The sequence below is a fragment of the Saccostrea cucullata genome, unplaced genomic scaffold (assembly GCF_032062105.1).
Source record: "Saccostrea cucullata isolate Sc308-1 unplaced genomic scaffold, CSIRO_AGI_Scuc_v1 ctg861, whole genome shotgun sequence".
NCBI lineage: Eukaryota > Metazoa > Mollusca > Bivalvia > Ostreida > Ostreidae > Saccostrea > Saccostrea cuccullata.
In genome coordinates, this window is record NW_026935377.1 from 455529 (window position 1) to 465248 (window position 9720).

At 33.6% G+C, this 9720-nt stretch overlaps 1 long non-coding RNA gene across 1 annotated transcript; it reads left to right on the forward strand.

Annotated features, from left to right (window-relative positions):
* The first annotated feature begins 3839 nt into the window (after positions 1-3839).
* LOC134242628 (uncharacterized) lies at positions 3840-5474 on the forward strand. The gene is made up of 4 exons (XR_009986890.1): positions 3840-3898; positions 4343-4404; positions 4509-4565; positions 5383-5474. It is a non-coding gene; the product is annotated as an uncharacterized LOC134242628 (long non-coding RNA).
* The last annotated feature ends 4246 nt before the right edge of the window (positions 5475-9720 follow it).

The window sequence follows — 9720 nt, forward strand, 5'->3', positions numbered from 1 at the left end:
GTCTTGTTAGTAACTAGGAGTCGTAATTAAGAAGAAGTAACAAATTTTATTTTTCCAAAAAATGGAAAGTTGGTGATATGTACAGAGATACATGTACTAGATGTATTGGAACTGGAAACTACAAAGATGTAAATGCAACTATGTACTCTCATATTTGAATTTTTTTCTCAGGATCTTGCGCTGGAGTTGGAGTTTTCTTCTCTGGCAGTGTGGGACTGTTTTCTATCAGTGCTCCACAGAAACAGGAAGTCAGGTCAAGGGTTAAGTTGAAAGTATTTAGTACACTTGCACCTATAAGTTATTTAGCTTTAATCCAGTGCATTTAGATGTCACATGAACTTTTAATTTTCCATGATCTAATCTAGTCCCCTCATAAACAGATTTTATCTTGGAAAAGGTGGATTACAAGAGCATGGTATTAAGAATGAAAAGATATTCTATTTGAAAAGTCTGATTTTTAAAATCTCTAATTAAAAATAACAGTTACTATAATTTTTTTTTAAGTTAATTTATAAACCCTCACGAATTCCATTCCTTAAAATAATCTGTCCAAACCTTATTCTTTATAGTAAGAAAGTTTCTCTGCTTTGTTTAATTATGATTTTATTATAATATTTCAAGCATTATGGAGGAACCCTCTCAAGACCTCACCACAATGGACATGGTATTAATTTACACTTTTATAAACAATAAAACAGTTAATTTCCTGGGGTTTTTATCATCTCAAAAACAACCCCAATGCATACCTTTTTTTCTACATGAATTGCAATTTTTACAAAATTTTCAACTTTATAGCGAGCGTCGAGAAGCGACACTCGTAAATGCGAGCTCTAACGACAACGCCTGGGCGAAAAGAAAATTCAGACTACTGCACATTCATTCAATATAATTTTTTGACGCAGTAATTTTGACCCACAATGCAACGCTTAGCACACAATGTTAAAGCAAGGTTCTCGCCAGAATAAAAACAAAAAAGGTTAAATGAATAAAAACCTTGCTCTGATTTAATGACATTGTTGCAGAAAAGAGTCAATAAAACGGCTCATCATTTAAAATCATACCTCTACATTAAATCTCTTAGCTGGCTTCACAATATACAGACCAACAACTTCTCTAAGGTAAACCATACCTCTATATTAAATCTCTTAGCTGCTTCCATAATATACAGACCAACAACTTCTCTAAGGTAAATCATACCTCTACATTAAATCAAAAAACATGGCATTTAACAGATTTGCTGGTGAATCAATTTCCTTTTCAGGTCACCTGAGTAAACTCAGGTGACCTATTGCTATCCGTTTTCGTCCGTCGTCGTGCGTCATGCGTTAACATTTGAACATTTTCAGCTTCTTCTCTGCAACCACTGAACCAATTTCAACCAAATTTGGCACAAAGCATCTATGGGTGAAGGGAAACAACAATTGTGAATTTTATGACCCCTGCCCCCCTGGGGCCTGAGAAGTGGGGCCAAAACCACTAAAATTAATGCAATCTTTAAAAATCTTCTTTACTCCTGGACATCAAGCAGTCAAACTTTTTGCATGATTGTAATCAGCAATGAGTCTTCTACTAAAATCGTGAAATTCATGGCCCTGGGGTCAGGGGTTCTAGTGCTAGGGCGGGGCTAAATAAGTAGGTAGTGAAAATGCATTATTTCTTTGAAAATCTTCTTCTCTGCTCCTGGGTATTAAATAAACTAACTAAGTGCATAGTTATGGTGAGCAAGAGTGCCTGTACCAAAATTGTGAATTTTGTGGTCCCAGGGTCAGGGGTTCTGGTGTTAGGGCGGGGCTCTATTGATCATATAGTGAATGTGCATTATTTCTTTTAAAATCTTCTTCTCTGCTCCTGGGTATTAAATAAACTAACTAAGTACATAGTTATGATGAGCAAGAGTGCCTCTATCAAAATAATGAATTTTATGGCCCCAGGTCAGGAGTTCTGGTGTTAGGGTGGGACTCTATTGATTATATAGTGAAAATACATGAATTCTTTGAAAATATTCTTCTCTGCTCCTGGGTATTAAATTAACTAAGTACATAGTTATAGTGAGCAAGAATGCCTCTTCCAAAATTTAGAATTTTATAGCCCCAGGGTCAGGGGTTCTGGCGTTAGGGCGGAGCTCTATAAATTATATAGTGAAAATACATGAATTCTTTGAAAATGTTCTTCTCTGCTCCAGGGTATTAAGCAGATGAACTACCTATATAGTTAAGATGGACAAGGGCCCTAATCTTCCAGAATTGTGAATTTCAAGGCCCCAGGTTCAGGGGTACCATAGAGGGGGGGGGGGCTGTACTTATATACTGAAAATGAATGCATGGTTTGAAATCTGCTCCTTGGTATTAATCAGATATCAAGGCCTAAGAGTCAGGGGTTCATGTGTGGTAGGGGCACTACTGATTATTGCTCAATATTACTGATTAGTTGAAATTTTTTGTTCCCCTACCCTGCGTATAGGTATTAAGTAAACAAACTAAGCAACTGCTTAGTGTATTGTTATGATGATCAATGGTGCCTCTTTCAAAATTGTGAATGCCATAGCATCTGGCTTAAAACATGAATCAAATTCAATCACTGGAAAATTGTTGCATAATTCTCAGTTGACCTATAAGGCCCATTGTTTTCCTAAGTCTTATTATTTTATAGAGCTAGAGATATTTACCAGCCTAATCATAATAATATACCCTGGAAGAATTCTTAGGGCTGTTCATCAGAACTGATGGTAATCAAAGATTTTTGGACATAAAGTTCCTGACTGTCCATCTGTACACCTTCTATAGTCGTGTTTGTTGAAAAATTGTGATCTTTGTATTTACTTTTGAATATTTTATGTGTGTTTTCATATTCATAGGTGAAATATTTTAAATAAAACCAATCATTTAGATATCAACATGTTTGAATCCATAACATTAACCCTGGAATTTGACTTCCTGGTGGAAAAAATGAACCAAATTTTTAACCTTGGCCAATTTAACTTTAGAATCCCATTATGGTTAGTGTTTGGACTCTCGGATTTTACAAACATGTACCAATATTTTTGTCCCCATGATCTAGGAGTTTGGCCTCCATTAAAAAAACTTTAACCTTGGCAATGAGCTGCCATATAGGTCATCAGTGTGTCTCAAACACATCGTATGTTATATGGAAAGTAAATCTAGTACTGTAAATCACTTTTTCTTCGCGAGAACTTTATTTTCGCGTAATTACGCGAGACGGCATGCTCACGAAATTTTCATTCTCGCGTATTACAGAATTCCTTAAGATTATATAGAGCAATGACCACAATTCGTGAAAATTTTGTCTCGCTAATAAGGAGTCAATGACTATCTCGCGGAAATAAGGTGTCGCGAAAATTAAGTGATCTACAGTATTTTATTTTCATTTTCAGGCCCACACCACTCTTTTAGAGTTGGGCAAAATGTAGTAGGGTTCTCTGGCAAAGAAAAAGGTCCGGATTTGTTGATGATAAAACATTTAATTGATATCTTATAAGACAGGAATACTTGTTCTCTTTTGAAAAAAAAAACGTTTCCCCCGCTCTCTAACAAAGAACAGTATTGATATTACAAAGTAAAAGAAAGATAGACTGGTCATTTGTAGATGCTCTATTTAAATAATTTATGTAGTCTAAAGTTTTCTTTTCTTGGGACAGAGAAGTGTATAATTGTATTTTTGTATTGAATAAAAGATTGCTTAAGATAAGTTGTGTTTAAAATAGTAAATTAAGTTTTACAAGATTAGTAGATATACATGTAGATAAACATTATTAAGTTTGTCTGAAGCACTAAATTAAGTTACATATGACTGAGTAGCTCTACATTTTGTTTTATAGGCTTTAAATTGGCTGGACTAGCAGCTGACCCAGATAACGGAGAAATAGACAGCAACATACTAGGTTCGTATTTTTAATTAAGTGTATTAGACATTATTCTTACCACATGGGTTCAGTAAAACATTGAATTCATAACATGAACCTTTAAGAATTTTTGATGAAGTCATATGCTCTAATTTCTATTATAATATTCTATCAAAATATCAGAAAGAGGTTGCAATTCTTTACTAAAGAAAAAATAACATTGTTAATAAAATGTACAGCAATTTATCTTATTAAAAAATTACATTTTAGTCGTTTTACAAAATTGATATAGCAACCAAGAAACTAGGTCGGTTAAATCTACATGTATTTTTGAATGGTCCTTAGATACTCAAATATTATGACACAGAAAAAAAACCATTTTCCTCTTTCGGTTTCTTTTCCTGTAGTATAAAATGAAGTATTTACCTTACATTATTGTTCAGGATTTATGTTCAAATGTATTTTCCTTGTTGTTCATTTCAGACATCAATGAAGAACAAGAATTAATTGCCCATCAGCAGCAGTTACCTGCCCTTGTCATAGAGGTCAATTTATATTTTGTTTTCATGTTCACCTATTTTATGTTCACCTATAAACTCACTGGGAATAATGAAATAGTGAATTTTAACAAAAATCACTTTTCTTGTAGAACCTTGGCATGGAGCCAAACAATATGAGAGTTCTCTCCCCTGTACAGCTGATAGAGGTATGTATCAGTGGGGACTTCCACCTTAAGTTCTGTCTCTATTCATCATATAGCATAAATATCAGTATTACTAATCATTTAGTATTATCTTGCTATTAAATGCTTATATTGTAAATTTTATTGAATTATTTAAGGATATCCGATCCTCAGCCAGGAAGGATAACTCCAAAAATTAACATTTAATTTCAAATGCATCAAAATGAAGCTTGAAGATGAATTTTTTTTATGCAACAATTTTCATTTTATTCATCTTTATAATATTCAAGGTCTTTGGACGTCTTAGAAAAGGTCTTATAAAAGTTGACATTTGTACCCTATAAAAGGAGAAAAAAATAATATAGCTTTAGAGAAATAAGATTTTCTTGAATCCAGCCTTATATACTAATGCTTTATAACATGATATGAAATGAAAAGTGATTTATGGTGTCTTGCAATGATAACAAAAGCCTTTTATGCTATGTATTATAGAATACATGACGAAAATAGAAGATAAAAAATACCAAATAAGTATAAAAATCATGACAATTTCTCTGAATGCCTGGATACCTATGGTTTTGTAGCCTAAAATATGTATGTTGATCAATTTGCAATGAGAAAATGCATTGCTGATATTTCAATTCGCTTTTTCTGCAAAAATATTGGAGATAAGACAATTTTCCCTATATAATATGATTAACTTTGATGTTTAATTTTAAGAAATACTGTGGATAAAATTACATATCTTTGTGGATTCAGAGATACTTTTATGAGTATTTTTGATTACTTAACTGTTAATTTTATAAACCTGAGGATCGGACTACCTTAATTTCTTTTCCAGTTATACATCTCAGGAACAAACATTGATGCCACGGAATATGATTTCAAGAAAGCACTGGATCTCTTACAATACATAGACAAGGTAAATGTATAGAATTGTCAGTATAGATAATGAAGGTAGTTAAATATATGTACATAGGAATTTGAGCAATAAATAAACAACAGACTGGGGTATCTTTACTTATTAAACAGAAACTGTTGGCTGTCTCATAGGATTCAAATCTTTAGGTCTCCTGAGTAAACTCAGGTGACTTATTGCTATCCATTTTCGTTCGTTGTTCGTCGTGTGTTAACATTTGAACATTTTCAGCTTCTCCTCTGCAACCACTCAACCAATTTCCACCAAATTTGGCATACAGCATGTATGGGTGAAGGGAAACACAAATTGTGAATTTCATGATCCCTGCCCCCCTGGGGCCTGAGGGGTGGGGCCAAAACCACTAAAATTAATGCAATCTTTAAAAATCTTCTTTATTCCTGAACATCAAACAGTCGAACTGTTAGCATGAATGTAATGACCATTGAGTCCTCTACTAAAATTTTGAAATTCATTTCAGGGGTTCATGGCCCCAGGGTCAGGGGTTCATGTGTGGTAGTGGCACTACTGATTATTGCTAAATATTACTGATTAGTCGAAATGCATTATCTGTTCCCCTACTTTGTTTATGGGTATTAAGTAACCAAACTAAACATGTTAAGAGTATAGTTATGATTACAAATGGTGCTTCTTTCAAAATTGTTTACTGCTAACTACCGGTAATAGTTAAAACATCTCTATTTATTTCATTCTGTATTTTTTTTATTTTGTATTTTACCCATTAAGATTGTGCTGGAAAATCTAATGAAATCACCCTTTTGTCATGTTTGTGGAGAACTACACGTGATACACGAACAAAATTTCTGCAGGGTGAAGGTCATCCGGTATAAACACCTGTGTCACTGAAGAATACTGTGGAAATCAACATCGTTTTGCATACAAAGATAAACAAAGTCTATTTTTTAAAGTACACCAGTAACTGGACTTATGGATATAAATCCTCACCCTATAAATTTAATTTAAACATCCCAAACATTTTTGTATTTACAAAACGTATAAGACAGAGAGAGAGAGAGAGAGAGAGAGAGAGAGAGAGAGAAGCCATGCTCGCGTGATGGGACCTCTACTGGACATAGACTTAGCATATGAATTTTATTACTGTTAATTCATAATACAAAATTGTTTCTGTTACAATTAGAGGGGTTCGCTAAGCCAACCTGGTTTTGAAAAAAAAAATGTATTTAGTTTTTAAAACGGTTAAGGTAATGATAGTTTATATCGGTTTATTCACATAGTTAAAAAACAATTTGTTTAAGAGCAAAAGAAATTAAAGAATAATACTGCAAGAATAATACTGAGAAGCATCGTAACTAAGCAGATTTGGCTGTTGGTTACATGACTGTGTCCACTTCACTAGATGCACTGACTACCTGTAGTTTACTTGTGTATTGTGTGCGTTCAAAAGGAAAGTGATTTCCTGTTTCGTGATGTACTGTATACATATTTCACAGTATTGCAGAATTAGTTTTATAAATGCAACAACAAGTTGATAAAATGGTATGTAAAAAAAAAATCAGTTAGCAAGAGAGGGTGTGTGTGTGTTTGGGGGGATGGGGGTAATGGTTAATAAGATTGTACAGTGTTTTATAAGAAAATCCCCTTTGTCTCAGAGAATGTTAATCTAACTTACTAAGAACTCTGTAGGACAAACTGGGGCATATTTTAAGAACAGGAATGGATCTTTAGCTTTTATTTTTTTAAGAAGATGAATTGAATTAATGTTATTTGGCATTTGAGTGTAACAATGTTAAAACCCCCTCCCGGCATATTTTTCCTTTCCTCTACACCAATATGCATTATACTGAGTACTTGCAAAAATGATGTGAAATCTGAAGTATAATGTAATTAAAAATGAAATGAACGAATTGTTGAATGATAATTCAACATTCCACCCCACCCCACCCCACCCTCCACCCTGCAACAAAAACACACACTATTTAAATTCAGGCACTTTAAAAAATGACTAAGTCCAAAGTAGGTACATTTTAGGCACACTGGAAAATATTTAAGTCCAACATAGGTACATTTCTGGCACACTGAAAAATGACAAAAATCATAGTAGGTATGCTGGAAAATATCTAAGTCCAAAATAGGTACATTTTAGGCACACTGAAAAATGACAAAGTCTAAAGTAGGCACATTTCAGGCACACTGTAAAATAACAAAGTCCAAATTATGTACATTTTAGGTACACTAGAAAAAAATTAAGTTCATTTTTGGCACAGAATAAGTATGCCTTTTCTGTACCTGTAATAGTAGGTACACATTAGGTACTGAAAAGGCACAAAAAAGTATGCCTATGTGTACCTTTTTAGCTCACCTCAACGAAGTTGGGGGAGCTTATGTAATACCCTCGGCGTCGGTGTCCCGGGTTAAGATTAAGTTTTTTGGAGCAGTTCTTCTATGTCCTATATTGATTAGACATGCATGGAAGATGTTTTTCGTGTGTTTCATTGTACCAGTCAAAGTTTCAGATGCTGCAATTTCAGCAAAAGAATGACCAGGTTAATGTTTTTGGAGCAGGTTAACATTTTTGGTGCACTTTTTGGTGTAGGTTTCATTTCCGAGTAACTATAAGCCCTATGTTAACCAAACTTGCATGGATGGTACATCTTAGGATGCACACTACCAGACTTTCTTCGGATGCTGAATCTGACCTACATTTTCCGGTTGAGTGAACAGGTTAAAGTTTTTGGTGCAGGTTTCATATCCAAGTTACTATGAGCCCTATATTGACTAAACTTGCATGGATGATACATCTTACTACCAGACTTGCTTCAGATGCTGAATCTGACCTACATTTTCTGGACGAGTGAACAGGTTAAATTTTTTAATACAGGTTTCATTTTCAAGTTACTTTGCAGGGGTTCAAAAATTTTTTTGTCATGGTCAAGTCCAGGACTTAAAGAGTAAATTTTAGGCAAGTCCAAGGAAGAAATTTAGAGTCCATATTTACCTATACATCATTAAATTTATGTTACTCATAATTTATTTTCATTTGTTGCATTGAATGAATAAAGACCATAATATTCTTTAACACTTTACAACTTACAGAATTGCTATGCAACATACATTGAATCCTCGCATCATAGAAATATTACTTTACCATTTCCCTGCAAGCACTTTATAGCGGGGAACAAATTTCTCTAAAGTTTAGCTTAAATAATATTCTGAAATAATATTTTAATTAGAAAATAACTTTTCTTATTTTCTGAGACTCACGCAAGTATAAAATAGTTGGAATTTGAAAATAAATTAAAGATTAAATGAACTTTTTAAAGTGCGTGAAAATGCGTGATTGCGGGGAAACGGTAAATGCGTGATTTTGCGTTAGAAATAGGAAATGGTATATGCGTTAAAATGCGTGACTGCAGGGAAGGGCGTTAATACATGTTTTATTTTCCCTCCATAAACTGTCATATGGTCATACACGAGTATTTCAACACAATACCAGACTGATTGATTATTGGTACATTACAATAACTTTTACAAATACTCACTACAGAATAAACCTTTTATTTGTTGTTCCTTTTTTAGCATTACTGCAGGTAGAACCGAAATTCAAACTCATTACTGTTTGTCATATAGGAGGAAACATGAGGAATTGCGTAAAAAGCAAGAGTCTAACCGCAATGGAAAATAAAAAGACGGATTGTATTTTCGAAGCGTTTGTTATGTTTTATGGGTATTTTAACGCCCACAAACCCACATTTTTACTTAATACATTTGAGAAACAAAGTTTGTTAAGCAAACTTGCATGGATGATACATCTTAGGGTGCACACTAATGGACGTGCTTCAGATGCTGAATTCGACATACAGATATTTGACCTAGTAAAAGTTATGGGTGCAGGTCTATAACCAAGAAACTATAAGGCTTATATAAACCAAACTTGCACAGATGATGTATCAAGGGATGAAATTCTCAAAATTGCTTCAGATGTTGGATTTTAATTATATATTTTCATGATGAAGAGCTAGTTTGAAGTTTTTATATAGGTCTATTCCAAAGTATAAAATCAAAATTGCATAAATTTTGCATTTTTGGATGTACACTTTTTGTTGGTTAATTGTGTGACTTTGCCTTACTTAAAGCCAACATTCGTTGAGGTGAGCTCTGTAATCTGATTACCTATGTTTTTTTGTTAATTTCAGTTTTACAGTAGTACATAAGCGATTCAATATCAAGTTTACATTTGATCTCATCACAGTTAGAGTACTATGTAATGTTACTACATGCATC